General features: G+C 39.6%; 1 protein-coding gene across 1 annotated transcript in view; it reads left to right on the top strand.

Moving 5' to 3' along the window:
* Positions 1 to 3,185: 3,185 nt before the first annotated feature.
* LOC124776582 (GTPase-activating protein skywalker) overlaps positions 3,186 to 24,215 on the top strand; it is a 299,487-nt gene continuing 278,457 nt past the window's right edge. Inside the window, exon 1 of the mRNA XM_047251633.1 lies at positions 3,186 to 3,393. The gene's annotated coding sequence lies outside the window, so the exon portion shown is untranslated. The remainder of the gene's footprint in view (positions 3,394 to 24,215) is intronic.

Below are 24,215 nucleotides of genomic sequence, written 5' to 3'. Positions count from 1 at the left end.
CACTTCCATGCCCGTAGGGTGATTTGAGCTGCTTATCCGATTTCGCATTACTACATGAAGTCACTGTGATATTCGTTATGCGAAAAGCTATAAATGAAGTTCTATGAGGCATGGTTCGCAGTCGGCCATTTGCACAGTTCATGAACAGCTATAAATATTCTCTAAGTGTTTATAAAAAAGTGGAACAAGAATAAAGAACTATGTACAATCTTAGACTCAGAAGTCGCAAACACTGAGACATCTTAAACTGCGAGTAAAAGCTGTTGTCCGTTTACGTTTAGATTATTTCATTCCGACGTTCATTTGTGAAATAATATTTACTGTTTGATGGTTGCTTACCTACTTCAGAATAAGTCCTCTTAAAAATAGTTCTATTTGGGTCCGAGAACCATCGGGCGAAGCGTGACCGCTTTCCCCTACCACGGTTCATATGCTCGTTAATCATCTCTTCTTCACGAATTCATCGGCATGACAAAACTTCACCTCGGGAATCGGACGACAGCAAATCGACAAGGAACTACTTCACTTGTTATGTAGCAGAAACATACAGTAATGCTTCTTCGCGAAGATCCGCGCGGATTGATACAAAGAGAAAAAATGTCGCGTACCTTTACGTTCAAAGTAATTAAATCTATTGACCTTCCGTATTACATAGTCCTGTCCTCTTGTCATATATTACATTCGTTGGTTTCAGCATCATTTATTTTCATAAACAATATCAAACATCCGTGCACCACTTTCACGTGCGATACAACTTGTGAAACACGAAAATCGGATATTGGAAACATACTTTCGCTCTAGTGTTTACGTGTTAGACCAGTATGGTTTTTGCTAGCCCAATCAGACACCCGTTTTACGACTTCTGTTATTTTACACACACGGTTTCGATAAACCTAAAATAAGGAAATAAAAAGAAATCAGCTTCTTAAATTTCGTTAGCACACACAAGTTATCAGTACCTTCGTAATCAATATACATATGAAGTTTCCGATAGCTCCAAAACTAACCACTGCAAGTGACTGGTTTTTTCGTCTAGTAATTCGAGACTGCTCTATTATGTTCTCGGGCGTTCACGATCATTCTCGAATGTTAACGAATGTTTTCGAATGTTCTTGAATATTCTCAAATATTCTAGAACACAACTTGGAAACGCCACGTATCGCACTGATCCGCGCTCGAGTAAAATTATCTTAGACGATAAATTGTGCAGAGTAGTAAAAACAGAACAACTCCTCGAAAATGTGTATCAGCTTACAGGGAGAAACTTCGTATACAAAAAAAGAGTTGTGGCAGCGAACGACACTAACAACAAAAAAATTATGTACTTTAACAAACAAATCAGCGAATTCAGAATATCTGGAAAAAATTTTGAATCTATTGATATAATGATGAACCATGACGAAAGTGTCTATTTCCCCAACAGCATTCCTAAATCTGGCCAATGTTTCCTGCATGTCTACACAAAAAATCTTTTAAATAACATCATAAAAAATCCAATATTTACCGGAAAAGTAAAAAGGAGAGCCAATATTCATATCATTAATACCACTCTTTTCAGCTAACTTACCATTCAGCTTCAAAGTGTTCAAATTTCCGATAAGGTTAGCATACAGTATGACTATCAACAAAGCGCAGTGACTACCACTAACGCGTGAGGGATATTAGTTTATGTAAAACGGTATTGAGAGCTCATGTAAGCCTAGTGACAAAGGCATGATTATGAAGTCCACGATTAGAGGTCAACGTGCCAACGGAAACTATATTCCCTCCTTAAAATGAAAACGTTTTCATAGCTTACGTGCCTTCTCATTTAAGGCTAAGCGTGGCTTGCACATATTTGGAACTAGAGTCATGTATGCATGTTTTTTTATCTTTGTTAATTGAAAACTGCAGTACACTGCAGTGTAATACAACGAATGCAAGAGTAACAATCCACGATTCACAAGAATGTGACCCGAAACATTACATCTTCAGTGAATGTAATTTATTTTATAAACGCTGACCAACAAATTCTGCAGACAAAGTGCTCGTGTAACATATTCTCAGATGTCAAAGAGTCATACTGCGTAGCATTTCTATAAATGCTTTAGATAAGGCTCCAGGATTTACATTTAGAAGGAACGGTTGAATTATACTCATTTACGAGAGATTCTGTAAACAAATTAGTTCCGTACACAGTATCACATTTCCTGTGGATGTGTAAATGAATGCGTCTAACTAAAAATGTCACTCTTTGAAACATGAATCCTCCATTTTTAGTGAGTGTATACATTAGAATCAAAATATTTTGCTTCGTTACAACGTAGCCAATGATACAGTTGCACGGTACGAGGTCGAACTACTTCATTTGTTTGTAATAAAATCTAACAAATTTTGAGATTCTGAAATATCTGGAACTGCACAAACTGATTATTCATTCGTATTCAAGAACAGCAATTTTTCACTGGCAAATCTCACGTTTGTTCTCATTTACAGGTTATGCTGCGTTAACAAATGCGGCTAGTCATGTACGAGTTCATGATCTAAAAAGGGCAATGGCGTTTGTTGACTTCGCTTCAGTGAATTGGTGCAGTCTCAATAGTATTGTCAGTGATCTTTGTGGAATGCAGCGCATTTTACTTGTTTGCGGGAAGCAACATACCATTCATTAATTCTATCGCCGTACTTAAATTAATTTATATCGCCTTTTATTTCAGGGTAATGACATAACTGGAGTCTGTATTGTATAGCAATTTTGTCGGAAGTGTGTATCTTTACTTAAGTTCTCTATTTACGACTGCTGCGAGCTATTCACTTGACATACATTGTCCAACTGTCTAATTTTAAAACAAAAACGCAACCTACGCTTTTCTAATGAGGCTGATTTCTTATGAACACTTCTCTAGCCCATATTATTATCTTCAAATCGAATTAATTTTCTTCCTTTCGGTGTTCGTCTTCCACATTGAATTGCCACACGTTTGATTTTGGAATTATTTAAAATATAGAACAGTATGAGCAACTGTTCATAGTTTTTAGTGGTAGCAATAATTTCAGGAATACGTGTTGAAACGCACGGAGCAGCAAACTCCGTCTATTCCATACTGCCGCCACTTTTAGTTCTACACGGTCACCGCTACGAACGCTGCAGTCGCTCCAAAGATCTTACATTCAAGAATAGCGATTTTTTACGGGAGAATCTCGCGTTTGTTCTCATCTGCGGGTTAGGCTGCGTAAACAAATGCGGCTAGTCATGTATAAGCTCGTGATCTCGGAAGGGTAATGGCGATTGTTGACTTCGTTTCAGTGAATTGTTGCAATTTAATTATTCTTTGTGACTGTAGTGCTGCCTTAGTTGATTAAGAAGTGACAGCTAGTTTTGTGTCACGGACAGTTATACTTGTGAAGAAAAAAGTAAGTGCATTTTTTAACTTTTTTAGCGTAGTGTAGCTCATACGCTTAGAAAGCGTAATGTGCCTCCTTTAAAAAGGGCAATCAGTCACTGGGAACGGACTAAAAACGCGGTTGATTAATAGTTAGGCTGTAACTGCCTTAGAAAGTAGACTTGCAGAAAAGTAAAAGTACCTGCGCTGAACTGCTTGTAATAGTTTAGAGCACTTATTGTGTATTTTGTTATCGCAGACATTTCTCACTGTTCCGAAATTTCTCGTTTGAATTTAAATTTACGCTTGTGCCATACACATAGTAGGCGTTGTCGGCTGCGGTACTGTCGCAGCAGCGTAAGTTTAGTTATGCATTCGAACTTTTATCTACGATAGAAGGTGGCCACTACAAGTGTTCAACCGTATTTCCTTAGTTTCCATGGTGGACTTCCAACATGTTCACATGTATTATGTAAACAAACAAAACAGAAACTTGCAGCCCGATTTGAAAATTGCATATTGTACATACTTCCCGTACGCTATAGAATTAGTCCTTTTAGTCATATTTTTTCCTCCGATCCCTGTGTAAAACTTTGTGTAACTGGATGCTGAGGAGGTGGTTTCTGTGCATGTTATAATTTTTGTGCGTTAATCTTGCTCAGATGATTTCTTTTTGTTACAGTACTCTTACCGTTTATTTTAGTGTCTTCATGGGAAATCTATACTGCAAGCGCCCATGTGGAAATTAAATTTTATTTGCACGAAAACAGTTTATTCAAAATATAGTTTTGTATCCATTTCAAGTAAGCAACAGCTTATTCTTTTTTTCTGAAGTTCGTTTATGCCCAAGGGCAGCATGATCCATTTCTATTGTCTGTATGAAACTACGTTCCTAGTTCCTTCACACTGTTTTGCTGTCTTGATAGCATTAGTATTTAATGATAGTAAACTGTCTGAGGTTAGTGCAGACCATGACATCGTTGCTGTGTAGATTTGGGACAGAAACCATCTACAGTTTTGTAGATACTTGTTCGCCTACTTCATTAGTATATAAAAACAAATCACTCACTCTATTTCACAGATGTGCACAGCATCGAACATTTTGAGCATGGTGTATGTTAAGTCAGCATACACAAATATGGGCTTCAATATATATCACACAACACATTGTGCTCCTACTGTAATCTTTTGTATGCAACCTATTATGGCAAAATTTTAAAAGTATTGTGCCTAATTTGTTGTTTTATATACCTTGTCATACATGTGTAACTGTGTTCTTTTTTGTGTTTGCTGCATTTGAAGAGTCGTCCTATTTTCTAGTCCCCCACATCTGACCTCATCTTACAGTAACGTCTAAAATTACATGTTTATGATACCCCAATGGACACAAGATGGAATTAATTGCAGTGATACTGTTTATCTTTGAAGAGATTCAGAACACACATTGTGACGGTCTTATTTGTACATACTTTGTATGCAGTTATGTCTGTTGGCAGTCCTATGAGTTGTACTTCTGCATTGGAAAATAACACATTGTTACCAAAAAATTTGAAGATTGTTTCTCCAAATACTCTTATAACTAATTTTTGTTCTATAATAATTGATATAAATACTACTTTTCAGATGAACCAACAACTAAATGAATGAATGACATTCATGTTGGTGAAAGAATGTTGTCAACATCCCATACTGCTGACGCACATTTGAAGCCAGTGCATGCATACTTAAACTGTTGTTGCTTTGCTCAAATGATGGTTAAGGCATCCACATATCACATCTAAGAGGGCAGGATGTCAATCGGGCCAACTTGGAGCAGGAGAGGCACCACAGGGCGTTTTAATTTCCACTGTCTATACTTTTACAAATAAATTCATAAAACTTTACCAGCATGACCAGGAAGGATTCAGAATTCGTACTAATAGCAATGGAAGCTCAAAAACGTAACAAAACACGTTTTTGTTACATATGTTAATTTCATCACTTTTTCACTTACTACTGGCTGCATTTGTCACTATAGGTACACTTTTCTTCCTAAGTAAGAGAGATTCTTTGATGTCTTTTGCACAGCATACAAACCATAGTTACAGGTGTATGAATTTAATGTATTTAATTTATGAAAAAATGAATGAATTGTTACATTTTAAACTTCGTGTTTAGAAAAATATCAAGTTTTTTAGTTAGTTAATTATCTCAGTTTTTTCCACTGTTTTGTAATAGATTTGGAAAATTCTAGAGCTTCATACACTTGTAACTACTGTTTGTATGCTATGAAAAATTCATCGAAGAATCTCTCTTACTTAAGAAGAAAAGTGTACCTATAGCAACAAATGTAGCCAGTAATAAGTGAAAAAATGATGAAATTTCACATGTAAAAAAAAAAGGTATTTTGCTATGTTTTTGAACTTTCACTGCGATGAGTGTGATTCCTCAATCCTTCCTGGTCATGGTGACAAAGTTTTATGACTTTATTTGTAGAAGTATAGACAGTAGAAATTAAAATGCCTTTTGACGTCCTACCCCCTTAAATGATGTACACTTTATACAGTCACCCTACATTTTCAGATGTGCCACACTTATCTTCAAAGATACATCGAAGGAAATTTCTTTCACGACTGTCCTATTTGGATGGTATGCAAGTGAATAGTTTTAAGATTGTGAATAATTTTCTTTAAATTACACTTTCTTTTATACAATAACTATGTTACTTCTCTGCTGCTTCTTGCTCTGTTTAGGGCTAGTTGCTAATAGCTCCTTTATCCAGTACATATACGAAACTGTCATTTCTGGAAAGTATTATGTCTGGAATTTTGATGAATTTTCCTATTCCGTGGTTGCAGTATTTTCTATCATTCAGTGAATTTGGTAGAAATGGCCAGCTTACTGTAAAAATGCATTAACTCATATTATGCTAATTTTATTTATAACTGCTGTCTTATCTGCCCTTTTCTGACATCACAAAGACTGTAAGAAATAAGGCAGTAATTTTAATTGTGCTCTACATAGTATCTGCATGTAATGGAATAATCATACTTTTTTTTGTCGAACACATTAAACAAGTGAACTAACAGTAACTTCCAACCCAGAGTGGTAGTCCTGCATGTGCTGACAGATTACTGCAAGTATTTCTTTACTTGGCTTTTCTTACTTTTACTGAACTCTTTCACAATTTCAGTGATTCCTTTGCTTTATTTTTTTATTTTTTTTATTTTGCACTCACATAGACCACATAAATAACTCATAATCATCTATTAGCATTAGGTAAGCCGAAATTAATTGTTACTGAAATTTCTAACCTCTGGCCATCATATTTCAGCCCCCCCCCCCTTTCTTTCATCTCATCCTAGAAAACTGTGTTCCTTACATAAAGTTATACATTACACCAGGAATACAGTTTCTGAAGAACTTACACTAATTCTTTTTGAAAAGGGTACATATTTGGTGTATGTGATATTCTTATGTTTTATCCAGACAGGTATTGATATATCCAGATTAGAACTGCAATACTTTTTAAGTAATAAGGTGGCATGGACTTAATTTTATGTTCTTGTAAATGAAATCACTGGTAATGCAAAGGACTAATTGCTACCTATATCACTGGATGATGCATCCTTGTTCCTCTGCAGAAAGCCATTGTGTAAGGTGACTCAGAGTTTGAACATGGGGGAAGAGTGTTCTCAGGCCATCCAAATATATATTACCTCTGTTGTCCTGTGATCCATTGAAACAAATTCCTGGTTGTTTGCTGTTAAAAGTGTGGACCATTTCAGTTCCCAATGATAATCGAACCTGTCTTCATGCTTCTAATAAGTAGTAAAATTGTTGCCGATAGGCTATGAAAAAATACTCTTCCCTCATTCTGTTGAAAACTTCATGTGCAGTGTACACAACCATAAATTCACGGAGAGTGGGGGATGCATAAAGTACACTGGGGGAGTACAACAAATACTATTGCTCAAAAAGCTCCTGCAAATTATTAGTGCACAGTGATATGGGGTGTGTCCACCCTTCACCCTTATGACAGCTTAAACTCTGCTGGGGACACTTTCAATGAGGTGTCTAAACGTCTGTAGAGGAATGGCAGCCACACTTCTTCAACAACTGAATCCAGAGAAGGTAGTGATGTAGACTGAAATTTTCCAGGTCACTTGGATCTACTAAGGAGACTGCTTACACTACGCTTGTCCGTCCTTTTTTAGAATACTGCTGCGCATTGTGGGATACTTGCCAGGTAGGACTGACGGAGTACATCGAAAAAGTTCAAAGAAGGGCAGCATGTTGTATATTATCGCAAAATATGGGGGAGAGTGTCACAGAAATAATACAGGATTTGGGCTGGACATCATTAAAAGAAAGGCGTTTTTCGTTCCGACAGAATCTTCTCACGAAATTCCAATCACCAACTTTCTCCTCCAAATGCGAAAATATTCTGTTGACACCGACCTACATAGGGAGAAACAGTCCTCATGATAAAATAAGGGAAATTAGAGCTTGTATGGAAAGATATAGGTGTTTGTTCTTTCCGTACACTATACGAGATTGGAATAATAGAGAATTGTGAAGGTGGTTCGCTGTAGCCTCTGCCAGGCACTTAAATGTGATTTGAGAGTATCCTTGTGGATGTAGATGTAGACATAAGGAGCAAAATCAACATTCCAGCTTATCCCAAGGAAGTTCCATGGGGTTCAGGAATGTTATTTCCACATTGACTCATTGATGCTGCTTCATGACAGGGTGCACTGCTGGCCTGATACAATCCATCATTATCTCTGAGATGTTCCTCTAAGGTAGGCAGTACACAATGGTGTAAAATGTGTTCATAACCTGCTAGATTTAACGTCTCCTTAAGTGCAGTAAGGGGACCATATACTAATTATGATAAACATACCTATACTGTAACACCACTTTCTCTGTCTTTCACTGCGGAGCATACACATGGTGACAGGTAACATTTTCCAGACATTTGCCTAACCCCAACTCTTCTGTCAGATTTCCACAGAAAAATTCTCTCTCATCACTCATTTCTAGGCATCTACTGTCCAGTGGCATCATTCACCTCAAGTATTGCTTAGAATTGAGTATAAATATGAGTGGCTTATTAGGAGCTGTGTGATGATTGCACCCCATTGTTTTAACTCCCTATGCTCAGTTATTGTTCTAGCTGCACAGCTGATAGGACTTTGAAGCTCACAAGTAATACCTTCCACTGATTGCATGCCATTTTTTACGGCGACCCTGTGCAGTGCTCTGTGGTACCTGTCAGTCAGTATGTGAGGTCTGTCTTGTCTTGGTTTAGCTATTGTTGTTCCTTCACATTTGCACTTCACAATCACATCACTAGCATTCAACTTGATCAGCTTTAGAAGGGTTGAAATGTTGTTACACTGGTGACGTTCAATGACTAGATATAGGTACGTCCAGATACTTTTGACCATATAGTGTATGTCCACATGGAGAGGTATCTGTTGAATTATTTTGAGTATAGTTTAATATTTAAATTGTTTGATTAGAGTTCAACATTCGATTGCTGTCAGCAACATGAACTGCTGCTTAACTGTATACTAGATTGTATACATTGTGTTATATGCATTACATCTTGCAGTGAATGAAGGGGGACGATGATGATCATAAAAAGATATGAGAGCTGTACTTTTGCGTCCATTATGAGCTTTATACAGATGGATTGCAAACAAGTATTTCTAATCATGATGCAGATTTGTTGACTGTGGTCTCATCATAGGTGGAGATTTCTATCACAAAACTCAATAGTGAGATATTGTGAGTATATTCTCTGATATTTTATGGACTATGTTGTTGAATCATTGCACAAACAATTGAAATCATTTAAATTAATTAAATTAAATCTTGTAAGGCATACTGAGGCTTATTGAAATAATTTTAGTAAAGGAGATCACTTACAAAATATTTTGAGCAATTCTTCAGTATAGCCTTCTGAATCTGGACCCCGAACTCATATACCATACAAAAGTACACTCGCCGCCATAACAGTGGGTTCTTTGATTTGCTCCAGAAGGAGACGAAGTGGAACTTTAACATATAAAACATTAGTTAACTTTTATTAAATATAGATAGGAAGATTTATTTAACTTTGTATAATCCCTTTCCACAGGAGTGCTCAGAGTATTTACAATAGTCACTAAATAGTGAGGTAATGTTTTGTACAAATAAATTTACAGAGCTTTTCACTTGAAGGATTATTGATATGATGTTCACATTAATGTTCTGGATAAGGCGTTTAATACATTGGTGGTCTATCTAAGAAGGTGCAGTCTTCTTGATCGTTGACTGCGAACTGGGTCAAGTATTCCTCTGCTCAGCTGTAAGTAGACCATGATTGTGGTGAAGCTGTAGAAGGCATGCCTTCACTGGTGTTGCAAATTTGTCAGCGACTTCACTATTCTTTGGTTTCATTGTGAGGTGCGAACCCACTCCTCAGACAACACCTCACCGAGATGGATCAGTAAGTGGCATAGAGAATATTTAAGGGAGAGTTGTGTGATCTGTCATAGGTTATTTTTGTTTTTGGAAGAGCATCACAGAAATGTTCAATATACTCCAGTGGGAGGCTTTACAAGAAAGAAAGGCATTGTGCACCCTGGAGAATATTATTAAAAATCAAAGATCCCACATTCCAGTGCAAATGGAGAAGCTTTTTACTTACTCAGAGATAAGGGCCGACATTCCAGCCAACTGTCATGTCAGCAAAATTTAATGACTTCTCACTTATTCTGAGGGACTAATTATTTTTCCTCTAATGTCCTATTTATGAATGTGATAAGATGGGACAGTTTTTTGTGGGAGTGTGGGGGGGGGGGGGGGGGAGATGTTTGAGTCACACTCTACCAGGACAGATAAAACCGTTTTCTACGTTAGTTACTTGCTTATTTTGCCACTACATGTTATGTCTTTGGGTTAATTTTGAAAAGGCGCCTTAGAGGTTCTAAATCAACAGTTTTTATCATCAGCAAAAGACACAAAATAACCTACACTGCCCTTGCTCTGCGATTGTGAAAAGACGTCTGTACTCTTCACCAACACCAGCCATGTAAATCATCAATTCTCCACCTGAAGATGATAGTGTGAACTATCAAAACACATAGTGGCAGAAATAAACAAGTGACTGACACACAAACTGTTTTATTTGTATTGATCAACAGTCACAGCCCTCATAGTGCCATCACTTATGGATGAAATATTCACGCACTACCAGGGGCCATCTAATGGTTTGCAGAGGACAATTGTAAATGAATCCACCTGTACATATATTGTCAAAGTATGACTAAATAATACTATATTTTTTTCATAGTGTAATGAGTTAACAATTCCTACCTGCCATCTTTTACACATTACAGTAGTGGAAATTCTTCTGTGGAGTAGGAATTGTCTATGAGAAACTTTTTCAATTTACGTTACTGTCGGTCAGCTGTTTTATATCAATGCGTAAGTGATAAAAAAGTTTTGTTGCAGCATTGTGCACACCTTTTTGTGCCAAAGATGATCTTAATATGAAGAAATGAATATAAACAGAAGATAAGTAAATGGATAGAAAGGGAGATGGGTAAGATCAGGGAGCTGGAGTTGAATGGACTTTTGACAGTGAGATCAGTGGATGCATATCCGTGTTGTCCATTTCCCATTGAGGACAGCTGCTAGTGGACGGGATACAGAATTACAAAGCCCAGCAGACAGAATGGTTACTTAAGCCACAAGGGAAATACCCCAACCACACCAATATTTCTCTGCAGTCTCTACAGCATTTTCTGGGAAATATGCCCACCTGAAAATGCTGAGAATTGCCACAACAGCTAATTATGGAACTAAAGTCTATTATATACTCGAAGACCCTGGAGACCAGGCGGTTGATGCCATACTCTGTATCGACTGGCAGGAAAAAAGTGCTGGAAACAGAACTGCAAAAATAAGAGATCTTGGCATTAAGAAATGGTACATGTGGTGGTGCTCAAGCGCAGGAAGAGATGATATTGGTGATAAGACAGGCAGAACAGAAACAAGATGGGACATTCAGTTTGTAGACACAGAAGCAGCAGCTTTCTGATACTAGACACAGAAGATGGGAGGTAGGATGAAGCATTCTTTCAGCTTTCAGACAAAAATCATAGCCTAGCAGACACTGCAATGTGTGTTATGACAGATCAATGACTGCGCTGTGGATGCAGAATGGACAGTGTGTCTGTAAACCATTTACCACAGTAAGCTGCCTGTAAACATGACACACTTCATCTGGTTGCCAAGGACACAGGGACATTTACAGCAGCAGCCAGATCTCAAGCACACTTCAAGCTCTCCACGTTTTGCTAAATGAAATCCCACTGCTCAATGAATTAAATTTCTCTCTCTCTCTCTCTCTCTCTCTCTCTCTCTCTCTCTCTCTCTCTCTCTCTCTCTCTCTCTCTCTGTGTGTGTGTGTGTGTGTGTGTGTGTGTGTGTGTGTGTGTGTTCAGGAAGTGCTAGACTAATTGATAATGGTGCCCAATAATGGCATAAACAAGACCTCACAACATGTAAAATAAACAAGAAACCAGTTATACTGTACTGTCATTTACGAGGAACCAGAGCAAATAGTCATTATTGTTTCATTTTACTGTTTAGATTTGTGTCCCTAAAATCATCCTAAATTATGTGTAACTGTTAGTTAACTATGGTTAATAGTTTGTCATAGTCTTCACCCTCATTCTTTTTGTACATGGCAGTAAAAGGGGAGAGAGTAAAAATGGGAAATGTTCAAAACAACCTTATGATTTATTCATAGAATCTGTAAGTGTTGGGTGAGAATCCAATATTTTTTTGGTCTATTATTACTACCATTCTGTGAATGCAAGTGGCAACTCATTATGCATTTTAGTGTGTTCAAAAATTTGCCAATTTGAGGTATTTTTCTGTACTCTTACTAGCAGATGTTTTGTGTACTGCAGTTGCTAATATCTTTCAGTATTTCAACCGGCCCTATCTAAAGCTGTGTGACATCTAAATGTATCACATAAAGTCAGGGAGATCTGATCTTCACTCGTGATGAGTCAGCTGTTTATAGGAAATTTAACAGGGGAAACAGTTTTGGTACAGGGGGACAAATTACACTGAAGTAAAACTGTAATAAGATTCAGTATTTATTGCTGGTAACCACTGAAGATTTTTTAAAGAAGTTATTACAATTGGGGTGATGTAGGTAAACCTAGGCAAGTGGAACCAAGATTAAGCTATTCACTCAAAATCAGAATCCATACCTAAGTTATCACACTTATAATGAAGCACTTTCACTGTACTTCATATGCACATAACAGAAATTTGTTGAGAGCATGTCAAATGCATAATGAATCATGCTAGCATTCAGAGTAGAGATTTCTCATGTCTAGTCATACTTCTTGCCAATAACCTCAAAAACAGCATTGTTTGCAAAATACCACATGTTACGGTGCATGTTGTTTTCCTCAGTTTTCCTAGACACGACTGGTGCATATACATTACAGTTACCAGAGAACAGATATCCTTGACATGTGCTGCGTCTGACAGACAGGGTGACATGAAACTATGAGTTTTCTTATTGCATCAGAGTTGTCATCACTTCGGTTACGCCACCATCAGATCTGTGGGAAATATCAAGCTTAGCATTGCTCCTTTTTGTCACATGTTTGGCTGTTGTGAAAAAGATATCACAGCTTTTCTAGATGATGATGATGATGATGATGATGATGACTGACAGACTATTACATTAATTTTAAAAGTTGCACTGTTTTTTTACTGAAAATGAAAGAAGACAATATAATGTTAAAGAGAGTGAGGGAGACTTTTTGTGATGGATTGTGATTTAACATCAAATTACATATGTAAAGGTTCAGGGTTCAACCACTGCAACTTGAACTGTGGTCAGATTACAAGTTAAATTCAGTGCTCCTGTGCAACTGCATTGGATAGTCAGTTCACAAGGTAGAGGAAGAGGCATACCACATTAATAGAAGCAGGCCTAGTAAACTACAGTGTTGCTCAAAATATCCTTCCTATTGGGAAGGCATATTTGCAAAGACTGATGTACCATAAGAGACCATAGAGTATTTTATTCAGTGCTTATGACTGAAAAGATAAACTGTAAATAATAAGTGAAGCAATGAGGGCCATAGGAGAAGGTCGATTAACTACCCAGCAGGAGAAAGAATGCAATTGGAAATACACTGCAGTGACAAAAGTCATGGGATACCTCCTAATATCGTGTCAGTCCCCAGCAGAAATACTGAACCGTGCTGCCTCTATTGCTGTCCATAATTGCGAAAGTGTAGCTGGTGCAGAATTTTGTGCACGAACTAACCTCTCGATTACGTCCTATAAAAGTTCGAAGGGATTCATGTTGGGCCATCTAGGTGGCCCAATCCATATACCTTGGGCTAAATCATTTGCCTGAATTGTCCAGAACCTTCTTCAAACAAATCGCGAACAATAGTGGCACGGTGACATGGCGCATTGTCACCCATAGAAATTCCATCTTTGTTTGGGAACAGTAATTCCGCGAATGGCTGCAGATGGCCTCCAAGTGGACGAACATATCAATTTCCAGTCTATGATAGGCTGAATTAGACCGCAGGACCCAGTTCATTCCATGTAAATACATCTCACGCCACTATGGAACCACCCCAAGCCTGCACATTGCCTCGTTGACAACTTGGGTCCATGGCGTCGGGTGGTTTGCGCCACGCAGAACCCAAACCATCAGCTCTTACCACCTGAAACCGGGACCCATCTGGGAGAGGCGCTGCAAGCGATGTCGTGCTATTAGCAAAGGCACTTGGCGTCGGTCGTCTGCTGCCATATCCCTTTGAGGCCAGATTTCGCCGCACTGTCATAACGGATACATTTGTTGTACGTTCCACATTGATTTCTGCAGTTATTTTACGGAGTGTTGGTTGTCTTCTGTTAGCACTGACAACTCAACGCCAACGCCGCTTCTCTTTAGTCGTTACTGAAACTCGTCGGCCACTGCGTTGTCCGTGGTGCGAGGTAACGCCTGAAATTTGGTATTTTCGGCACATGCTTGACACAGTGGATCTCTAAATATTGAATTCCCTAACGATTTCAGAAATGGAATGTCTCGTGCGTATAATTGCAACTTCCATTCCGCGTTCTGAGTCTGTTAATCCCCGTCGTGCGGCCATAATGCCGTCGGAAACCTTTTCACGTGAATTACCTGAGTACAAATCACAGCTCTGCCAGTCCACTGGCCTTTGGTAGCTTGTGTACACGATACTTCAGCCATCTGTATATCTGCATAATGCCACCCCATCACTTTCGTCATCTCATTGTATAATATAGCCCCCATTCAGCACAAAGAATTTCATAGTAATCGTGAACTGATGAGCGGATTTCATTCTGTAACACAAGGAACCCCCCCCCCCATGAACCATGGACCTTGCCGTTGGTGGGGAGGCTTGCGTGCCTCAGCGATACAGATAGCCGTACCGTAGGTGCAACCACAACGGAGGGGTATCTGTTGAGAGGCCAGACAAACGTGTGGTTTCTGAAGAGGGGCAGCAGCCTTTTCAGTAGCTGCAAGGGCAACAGTCTGGATGATTGACTGATCTGGCCTTGTAACAATAACCAAAACGGCCTTGCTGTGCTGGTACTGCGAACGGCTGAAAGCAAGGGGAAACGACAGCCGTAATTTTTCCCGAGGGCATGCAGCTTTACTGTATGATTACATGATGATGGCGTCCTCTTGGGTAAAATATTCCGGAGGTAAAATAGTCCCCCATTCGGATCTCCGGGCGGGGACTACTCAAAAGGATGTCGTTATCAGGAGAAAGGAAACTGGCGTTCTACGGATCGGAGCGTGGAATGTCAGATCCCTTAATCGGGCAGGTAGGTTAGAAAATTTAAAAAGGGAAATGGATAGGTTGAAGTTAGATATAGTGGGAATTTGTGAAGTTCGGTGGCAGGAGGAACAAGACTTCTGGTCAGGTGACTACAGGGTTATAAACACAAAATCAAATAGGGGTAATGCAGGAGTAGGTTTAATAATGAATAGGAAAATAGGAATGCGGGTAAGCTACTACAAACAGCATAGTGAACGCATTATTGTGGCCAAGATAGATACGAAGCCCACGCCTACTACAGTAGTACAAGTTTATATGCCAACTAGCTCTGCAGATGACGAAGAAATTGAAGAAATGTATGATGAAATAAAAGAAATTATTCACATTGTGAAGGGAGACGAAAATTTAATAGTCATGGGTGACTGGAATTCGAGTGTAGGAAAAGGGAGAGAAGGAAACATAGTAGGTGAATATGGATTGGGGGACAGAAATGAAAGAGGAAGCCGCCTGGTCGAATTTTGCACAGAGCACAACATAATCATAACTAACACTTGGTTTAAGAATCATGAAAGAAGGTTGTATACATGGAAGAACCCTGGAGATACTAAAAGGTATCAGATAGATTATATAATGGTAAGACAGAGATTTAGGAACCAGGTTTTAAATTCCAGGGGCAGATGTGGACTCTGACCACAATCTATTGGTTATGACCTGTAGATTAAAACTGAAGAAACTGCAAAAAGGTGGGAATTTAACGAGATGGGACCTGGATAAACTAAAAGAACCAGAGGTTGTACAGAGATTCAGGGAGAGCATAAGGGAGCAATTGACAGGAATGGGGGAAATAAATACAGTAGAAGAAGAATGGGTAGCTTTGAGGGATGAAGTAGTGAAGGCAGCAGAGGATCAAGTAGGTAAAAAGACGAGGGCTAGTAGAAATCCTTGGGTAACAGAACAAATATTGAATTTAATTGATGAAAGGAGAAAATATAAAAATGCAGTAAGTGAAACAGGCAAAAAGGAATACAAACGTCTCAAAAATGAGATCGAAAGGAAGTGCAAAATGGCTAAGCAGGGATGGCTAGAGGACAAACGTAAGGATGTAGAGGCCTATCTCACTAGGGGTAAGATAGATACCGCCTACAGGAAAATTAAAGAGACCTTTGGAGATAAGAGAACGACTTGTATGAATATCAAGAGCTCAGATGGAAACCCAGTTCTAAGCAAAGAAGGGAAAGCAGAAAGGTGGAAGGAGTATATAGAGGGTCTATACAAGGGCGATGTACTTGAGGACAATATTATGGAAATGGAAGAGGATGTAGATGAAGATGAAATGGGAGATATGATACTGCGTGAAGAGTTTGACAGAGCACTGAAAGACCTGAGTCGAAACAAAGCCCCCGGAGTAGACAATATTCCATTGGAACTACTGACGGCCGTGGGAGAGCCAGTCCTGACAAAACTCTACCATCTGGTGAGCAAGATGTATGAAACAGGCGAAATACCATCAGACTTCAAGAAGAATATAATAATTCCAATCCCAAAGAAAGCAGGTGTTGACAGATGTGAAAATTACCGAACTATCAGCTTAATAAGTCACAGCTGCAAAATACTAACACGAATTCTTTACAGACGAATGGAAAAACTAGTAGAAGCCAACCTCGGGGAAGATCAGTTTGGATTCCGTAGAAACACTGGAACACGTGAGGCAATACTGACCTTACGACTTATCTGAGAAGAAAGATTAAGGAAAGGCAAACCTACGTTTCTAGCATTTGTAGACTTAGAGAAAGCTTTTGACAATGTTGACTGGAATACTCTATTTCAAATTCTAAAGGTGGCAGGGGTAAAATACAGGGAGCGAAAGGCTATTTACAATTTGTACAGAAACCAGATGGCAGTTACAAGAGTCGAGGGACATGAAAGGGAAGCAGTGGTTGGTAAGGGAGTAAGACAGGGTTGTAGCCTCTCCCCGATGTTGTTCAATCTGTATATTGAGCAAGCAGTAAAGGAAACAAAAGAAAAATTTGGAGTAGGTATTAAAATTCATGGAGAAGAAATAAAAACTTTGAGGTTCGCCGATGACATTGTAATTCTGTCAGAGACAGCAAAGGACTTGGAAGAGCAGTTGAATGGAATGGACAGTGTCTTGAAAGGAGGATATAAGATGAACATCAACAAAAGCAAAACAAGGATAATGGAATGTAGTCTAATTAAGTCAGGTGATGCTGAGGGAATTAGATTAGGAAATGAGGCACTTAAAGTAGTAAAGGAGTTTTGCTATTTGGGGAGCAAAATAACTGATGATGGTCGAAGTAGAGGGGATATAAAATGTAGGCTGGCAATGGCAAGGAAAGCGTTTCTGAAGAAGAGAAATTTGTTAACATCCAGTATTGATTTAAGTGTCAGGAAGTCATTTCTGAAAGTATTCGTATGGAATGTAGCCATGTATGGAAGTGAAACATGGACGATAACTAGTTTGGACAAGAAGAGAATAGAAGCTTTCGAAATGTGGTGCTACAGAAGAATGCTGAAGATTAGATGGGTAGATCACATAACTAATGAGGAAGTATTGAATAGGATTGGGGAGAAGAGAAGTTTGTGGCACAACTTGACCAGAAGAAGGGATCGGTTGGTAGGACATGTTCTGAGGCATCAAGGGATCACCAATTTAGTATTGGAGGGCAGCGTGGAGGGTAAAAATCGTAGAGGGAGACCAAGAGATGAATACCCTAAGCAGATTCAGAAGGATGTAGGTTGCAGTAGGTACTGGGAGATGAAAAAGCTTGCACAGGATAGAGTAGCATGGAGAGCTGCATCAAACCAGTCTCAGGACTGAAGACCACAACAACAACACAAGGAAGGAAGATTAGTGTGTAACGTGCCATGGACATCGACATTGTTATAGACTGAGCACAGGCAGGGATTAGGGACAGAAATCTGCCGTATTCTTTTAGAGAAAGGGATTTCTGTGCGGAAAACCCAAATCTGAATAGGCGGACGGGGATTTGAACCGTCGTTGTCCTGGAGTAATACAACTATTGTCAAAAAATGTGGAGATATTTTGTTGAGCATGTGAAAATGTTTTGGATTTGCTGGTGCGAAACATTTAAAAGGACTGAAATCGCGGGTGTTTATAACTGCTGTTAGTTCTCTCCCACAGCGCGGATGAGGTAAGCGGTTATGGCAGCCATAAGATTGCAGCTTACCACCTTCAAGTTTTAAATGTTGTGAATAGAGCACACTACGCATTCATTGCACATGTATAGCTCGTTTTAATATATTTGCGTGAAGTATGAAACGACGATTCACCATCCAGGTAGCACATTCTCAGGATCTGTGTGTTATTTACTTGTTGTTAATAGTGCAATGCATTTTCGTTTTGTAATAGAATAGGAAGAAATACACTGCATAAAAAAGAGAAATTCGTAATTGGTCGTTAGGGTGAAGGCCATGTGTGCTCTTTGTATCATCAGTTTCTTGTATAGAAGGTAGAAATAAATATAATTTTGTTACGTGTAGGCAAGTAAAAACTCCTTTCCGCATCAGTACTGGATCGTCTTTTGGGACGCGTAATGTAGCGGTACAATGAATCATGCAAGTAAAAATTTTGTACCACAATAAAAGCTTCATGCAATGCACGCAGCCGGCCGGAGTGGCCGTGGGGTTCTAGGCGCTGCAGTCTGGAAACGAGCAGCCACTACGCTCGCAGGTTCGAATCCCGCCTCTGGCATGGATGTGTGTGATGTCCTTAGGTTAATTAGGTTTAATTAGTTCTAAGTTCTAAGCGACTGATGACCTCAGAAGTTAAGTCGCGTAGTGCTCAGAGCCAATGCACGCATATTGCATGCTCTACGTCTTGTGTGTTGTTTAATCGTATTATAACTCTGAGCAACAAAAGTGTAATTAGACGTCAATGGAATTTACCTAATGTAAAACGTGTTACAATGCATGTGATATGTACCTCCTTCCTTGATTAGTAAATAAAGTAACCAGTTCTGAATTCGCTGGCACGTTATTAGTATGTACGTCCATATGGCGCATCTAATTAACTGTGATGTTACGGACGAGGCCAGACAGTGCCACTGGTTGATCGATGCGATGACGCGGCTTGTGAACATGCCCATTCTTCTTCTTGTACTAGTGTGCCGCCAGGAGCTCTTTACACCCACTTTTTTTCCTTGCCACTTGTTTCCTGAAGAGAAATTAAGGGATTCCCTTGTTTCTTCTTTGAATTTTCTATCATCAGAGTTTCTTACACTCTCATACTTTTAACAGTGGAATTGGGTACATCTCTTAAATCGTACGGGATAGTATACCATCCCCAGTCCCTTGTGGGAAAGATGATGATAATATTCTCGATTTTCACCATTTGGAGCGTGACGTAGTGCCTGGTCTACGGATAAAACTGTCTCGTCAGCCACAGGTCTTTGTCTCATTTGCACACACAAATACGATTCTTGCGAAATTATTGCCACAGCCGTCTCTTTTTTGTCAATTAACCTTTTAAAAGATAAGTATCCCATGTTCTTTGATGAATCGTGAACGATACATGAAACTCGAAAATTTTTATGAAGGGAACAAGACTGTCTAATAGCCGGTAATGATGGGAGCAAGGTGACATATTTATCGGCTCTCAGTTCGATTTGTTTATAATTTTTACATTCCAAGTTATTTCACTTTTACATCTAAATAAAATAAATAAACAAATACATCTAGGCCCAGCAAATCACTACACAGTACTTCATACCAGTATTAGCCAAACTCTCCTATTCGCACATTGAGTGAAAGAAAAATATGTGCACCATCGTACGTGCCGTAATGTATGTTATCTGCGTGGCCTCTAAGCGAGATCCACGGCTGAAGCACCAGAATTATTATGTGGTTTTCCTCGAACATTGGTTCTCTTAATTTCCCGTACAGCTAACCTCGAGAGCTGTGTCACTTTTCGCCCGAAGTTTTCCACTTGTGTTCTTTTAGCATCTTAGTACAATTTCGGATTGGCTCCACCTACTAATTACAATCCTAGCAGCATGGTTCTAATTTTTTTCAATGTTAGGTTTACTTGATAAGATACAAAACACAGGACCATTTCTGTAAGAAGGTCGTTCTAGCATCTTACATGAGTATATGAGAATGTTCCAAGTAAAAGATATGCAGCAACACTGTGGGTGTAACAGAAGTCTTAATTCAAAAGTAATCACCAGAGGCCTGAGCACAACTTTCCCATTCTTTCACGAGCTGAAGAATTGCCTGTTCATGGAATTCCAGTTGCTGTGACAGGAGACAGTCTTCCGTTGTGTACTTCTGTTCGTCGTCGTAGTTGATGCGCTTCCCTTTGAATCGGTTTTTTTTTAATTCCAGGCTGCAGGGTGGGTGATCAAGCTGCTCCTACTTGAACTTGACCATTACACTTTATGTGACCTTGGAGAGGTATGGCCACGCGTTATCGTCGAGTATAATCTTCTCTCAATCAGCAGCCCAGGCCGTTTGCTCTTGACGAACTTGTGTAGGCAATTGCATATTCTGTGCTCAAAGAATTCGACGCATATCGAAAAAGACGGCGAACATACCTTGCCTGCTGAGGGCACAGCTTTTTAATTTTGGGGGGGGGGGGTAATTGACGACACCTCATTCGTTCCCTAGAGGTCTCTGTACGGGAGTTGACGACACTACATTCGTGACCCTAGAGGTCGCACTACGTTATCCCAAAGCGGCATATGCAAATTTCAACCGGTTTGGTTGTTACAACGCTTCATACCATTTCATTTGAACATTCCTTATACGATCTCGCACCACGATACTAGCAAATTAAATTATCAGTTCTTTTAACCAACTGGAAAGTGCACCTGTCGGAGCACAAAGCAGGCGAATATGTTCCTCTTTAAAAGACTAGGCAGGAAAATGGAGAACCTGCTGCCTTACTTCTCATTCCGCTTTTCTCACCAAAAAATATGGCATACGAACATATTCCCGCTCTTGTAACACAGAACATTCTAAATCATTGTGCCCAGTTTCTCTTTGTAGTGAAGCCTTCGTACTCTGCATCTCCCGTTCATTTGCCACATACTATCTGTGTCTCTCCCCTACTGTATTCTTCTTCTCCCATTGATACTTTACCTTGTCTGTCTCGCCCACTATCACTGTCTTCACCTCCTTGTCTCGCTCATCATTACCACTGTCTCGTTCTTCGATACTTTCACTGTCTCTCTGTCCCCAATCATTGTATATGTCCCATTCCTTTGCTCTCCCATTTCCACTATCTCTTTCTTTCCCGCGTATAGTCCGCTTTCTCTCTTCAACTACCCTTGTCTGATGTCTACACATGTCGTTGGGGATGGTTTGCTCAGAGTTTTGACCCCTAGACTGGGAACTTAAAAACTTGGACGAAGGAGGTGGCTGTCTCCTCTCTCTTTGGCTCCCACTGCTACTGTCTTTATGCATCTCTCTGATACTCACTTTCACCACAAAAAAGCACAATATGTTCGGATGCTAAAATTTTTAGTGAGGAAGGTGGAATGAGGCTTGAGGCAACTGATTCCCCACTTTTATGTCAATCTTTAAGAGAGGAGCATATTCGCCTTTTTTTTTGTTTGCTCTGTCAGGAGCATTTTCAGCTGGTTCCCGTTTTTCCCCTGGTACAGCACGGTGTGCTACTTACGTAAAACGAATTTTGTAGGACAGATAAATTTTGACAGTTTGTTTATATAAGGCGAAATTTTTGCATAATTTGACACATATAAACAGCAAGTACACATAATATAAGGGCAACACAAATCGTCTTCCATCCAACGCAAGTTCACTTTACACTTCTTTACGTAAAAAGGCGCAACATTTTAGCACACACAGTATACAAAAAAACCGCGATGTTTAATCATCAACTACAAAGAATTTCGCATGACAGAATAATTTTTGTGAGGCGCTTACGCCACCAGGTAACAACATCGAATAATTTTCAGGTCAAGACAACTTGTATGGGCGTGAAGTGCCCGTTATACAGAGACAGCGTATCATAAATCTTTGTCGGGGGAAAATGGCGACTAAAAACATAATTTAATGGCCTCCGAATCCTTGCAATGACCCCAAACTCTTGCCATGTGTTCATTGCGTCAGTTAAGACTACATTTACTCCTCAGACCGGATGTTACCTGCGTGTTTTACCTGCATACGTCACACACACGGTAACTTTGAATTCGCAGATCTTGGCAACGGATAATGATATCGAAAAAAGTTCTCCGAGAACATTATCTTAACAACATACGGTAAAAATTTCTAGCATTTCTCATGAATGTAAATTATATAAATGGCCATTCCCACTACTGGTACTTTCGGTACCTAAAAATCTCAGGTGTATCTCGATAACGGATAAAGATTTCCGAAAACGGGAAAATGGTGTTTCTATATAAATGTCTAAAGAATGTACAGTAAAATTTGAGCCATTTACTATGGTTAATGTTTAGTTAATTCCGGCCCACAGTGCAAAAAAAGTGCGATAACTTTGAACCTCTGGATCTCGGATAATGGTACCGAAAAAAGTTTCAAAACCCCAAGACCATACAGCAAAATTTTCGATGATTTACCATGAATAGAAAATAAAGAAGTGGCCAGTTTATACTGTAGGCACCCGAAAATCATGTTTTCTTTGGGAGGTTTCTCAGGAATACCCTACGAACAGTGTATTTATAAGCTAAGACCCGCCCTAGACCCCACACACTGCAAAAGAACCAACCGATGTGCTATTTTCCTGGTCAGGTGGAAGTGCGTAATATTTATATTTTGACCTAGTACTCTATGATAAGCTGCTGTATACCAGTTCTTCCTATAGATATGCAAAAGGTGGCTAGGCCAAGGGCTATCCAAAACACTTGACCCGTTATCTCTGCAATCAATAGAACCCGAGATATGCCCCCGCCCCCCCCCCCCCCCCCCCTGAAAAATCACTTTTCCACGGGCGGGTTTTTGGAACATATTGGTACCATGAACCGTCGTGGACGGACCAATTAGCTGCTCTGAGCCTGCTACGGACATAATTTTGCATTTATAAAGAGCTACCATTCAGTGCACAAAGTGCGCATATTGTCATCTTGTCCAGCGTTTGCCTTGTTTTGCAGTATAAGAAGGCGAATCTTTATCGTGGAGAATAGCAGTGTTAACGAATATTCTGAGAGTACTGCAGATCCCCTCTAAAATTTAGCTAGCAGCCCCACTACCATTCGTCGGGCACGCCTGATGTTTGATTAGTTTTTGTTTACTGAGGGATGTGGTGTAGTTTATGTTATCCAGGTGTAGGATTCTGTGGTTTTCTTAAATTATTTATGGTGAGTTCCGGATTCCCTCCTCGTCCTTGTTGAGCCCAAGCTCCTACTTCACTGTGTCGACTTCCCCGTGGACTGGATATTAACCCCCAGCCTTGCTGAACATTTTCTGACCAATATAACGTATTTTTCTTATTTCAGTCAAAAAATCTCTTTGCACATATGGCTTATCTGAAAGGATATTCGATATGACCTTGTCTTATCAGTCTACGATGCCTTTATGAATACAAGGAAGACTGAACTACCGATTTACTTGCGTATATTATATGCAGAATATCTTGTGCTTTCTTTAGCATATGATTCTATGCCATTTGAAAGATACTGTTTTTGTAGTAATTTATTGCTTTAAAGCCGCTGATCATTGTAACTCTTGCCTGATTTTTGTACATTTTAATATGATGATGGTCCCGTGCCTATTAGTCACCGCATTCGATTTCAGCACGACGGAGCTCTCTCGCATTTCAGCCGACAAGTGAGGGCACATCTGCAGGCAACCTTTGCCGGACACTGGATTGGTCACGGTAGGTTAGTCGCATGGTCACCACGATCACCCACATCTGTCACGAATGACTATTTCCTGTGGATGCATCTGAAGGGCCTTATGTATGAAACACCTGTTACATCGCAGGAGGACGTGATGGGCAGGATTGTTGTGGCAGCAGAATGTCTCCCCTTGAGAGGGTGCACCGTTCCATGCAACGTCT

This window comes from Schistocerca piceifrons, chromosome 2 (genome assembly GCF_021461385.2).
Source record: "Schistocerca piceifrons isolate TAMUIC-IGC-003096 chromosome 2, iqSchPice1.1, whole genome shotgun sequence".
Taxonomy (NCBI): domain Eukaryota; kingdom Metazoa; phylum Arthropoda; class Insecta; order Orthoptera; family Acrididae; genus Schistocerca; species Schistocerca piceifrons.
This window is presented reverse-complemented; position numbering and strand designations above follow the sequence as displayed.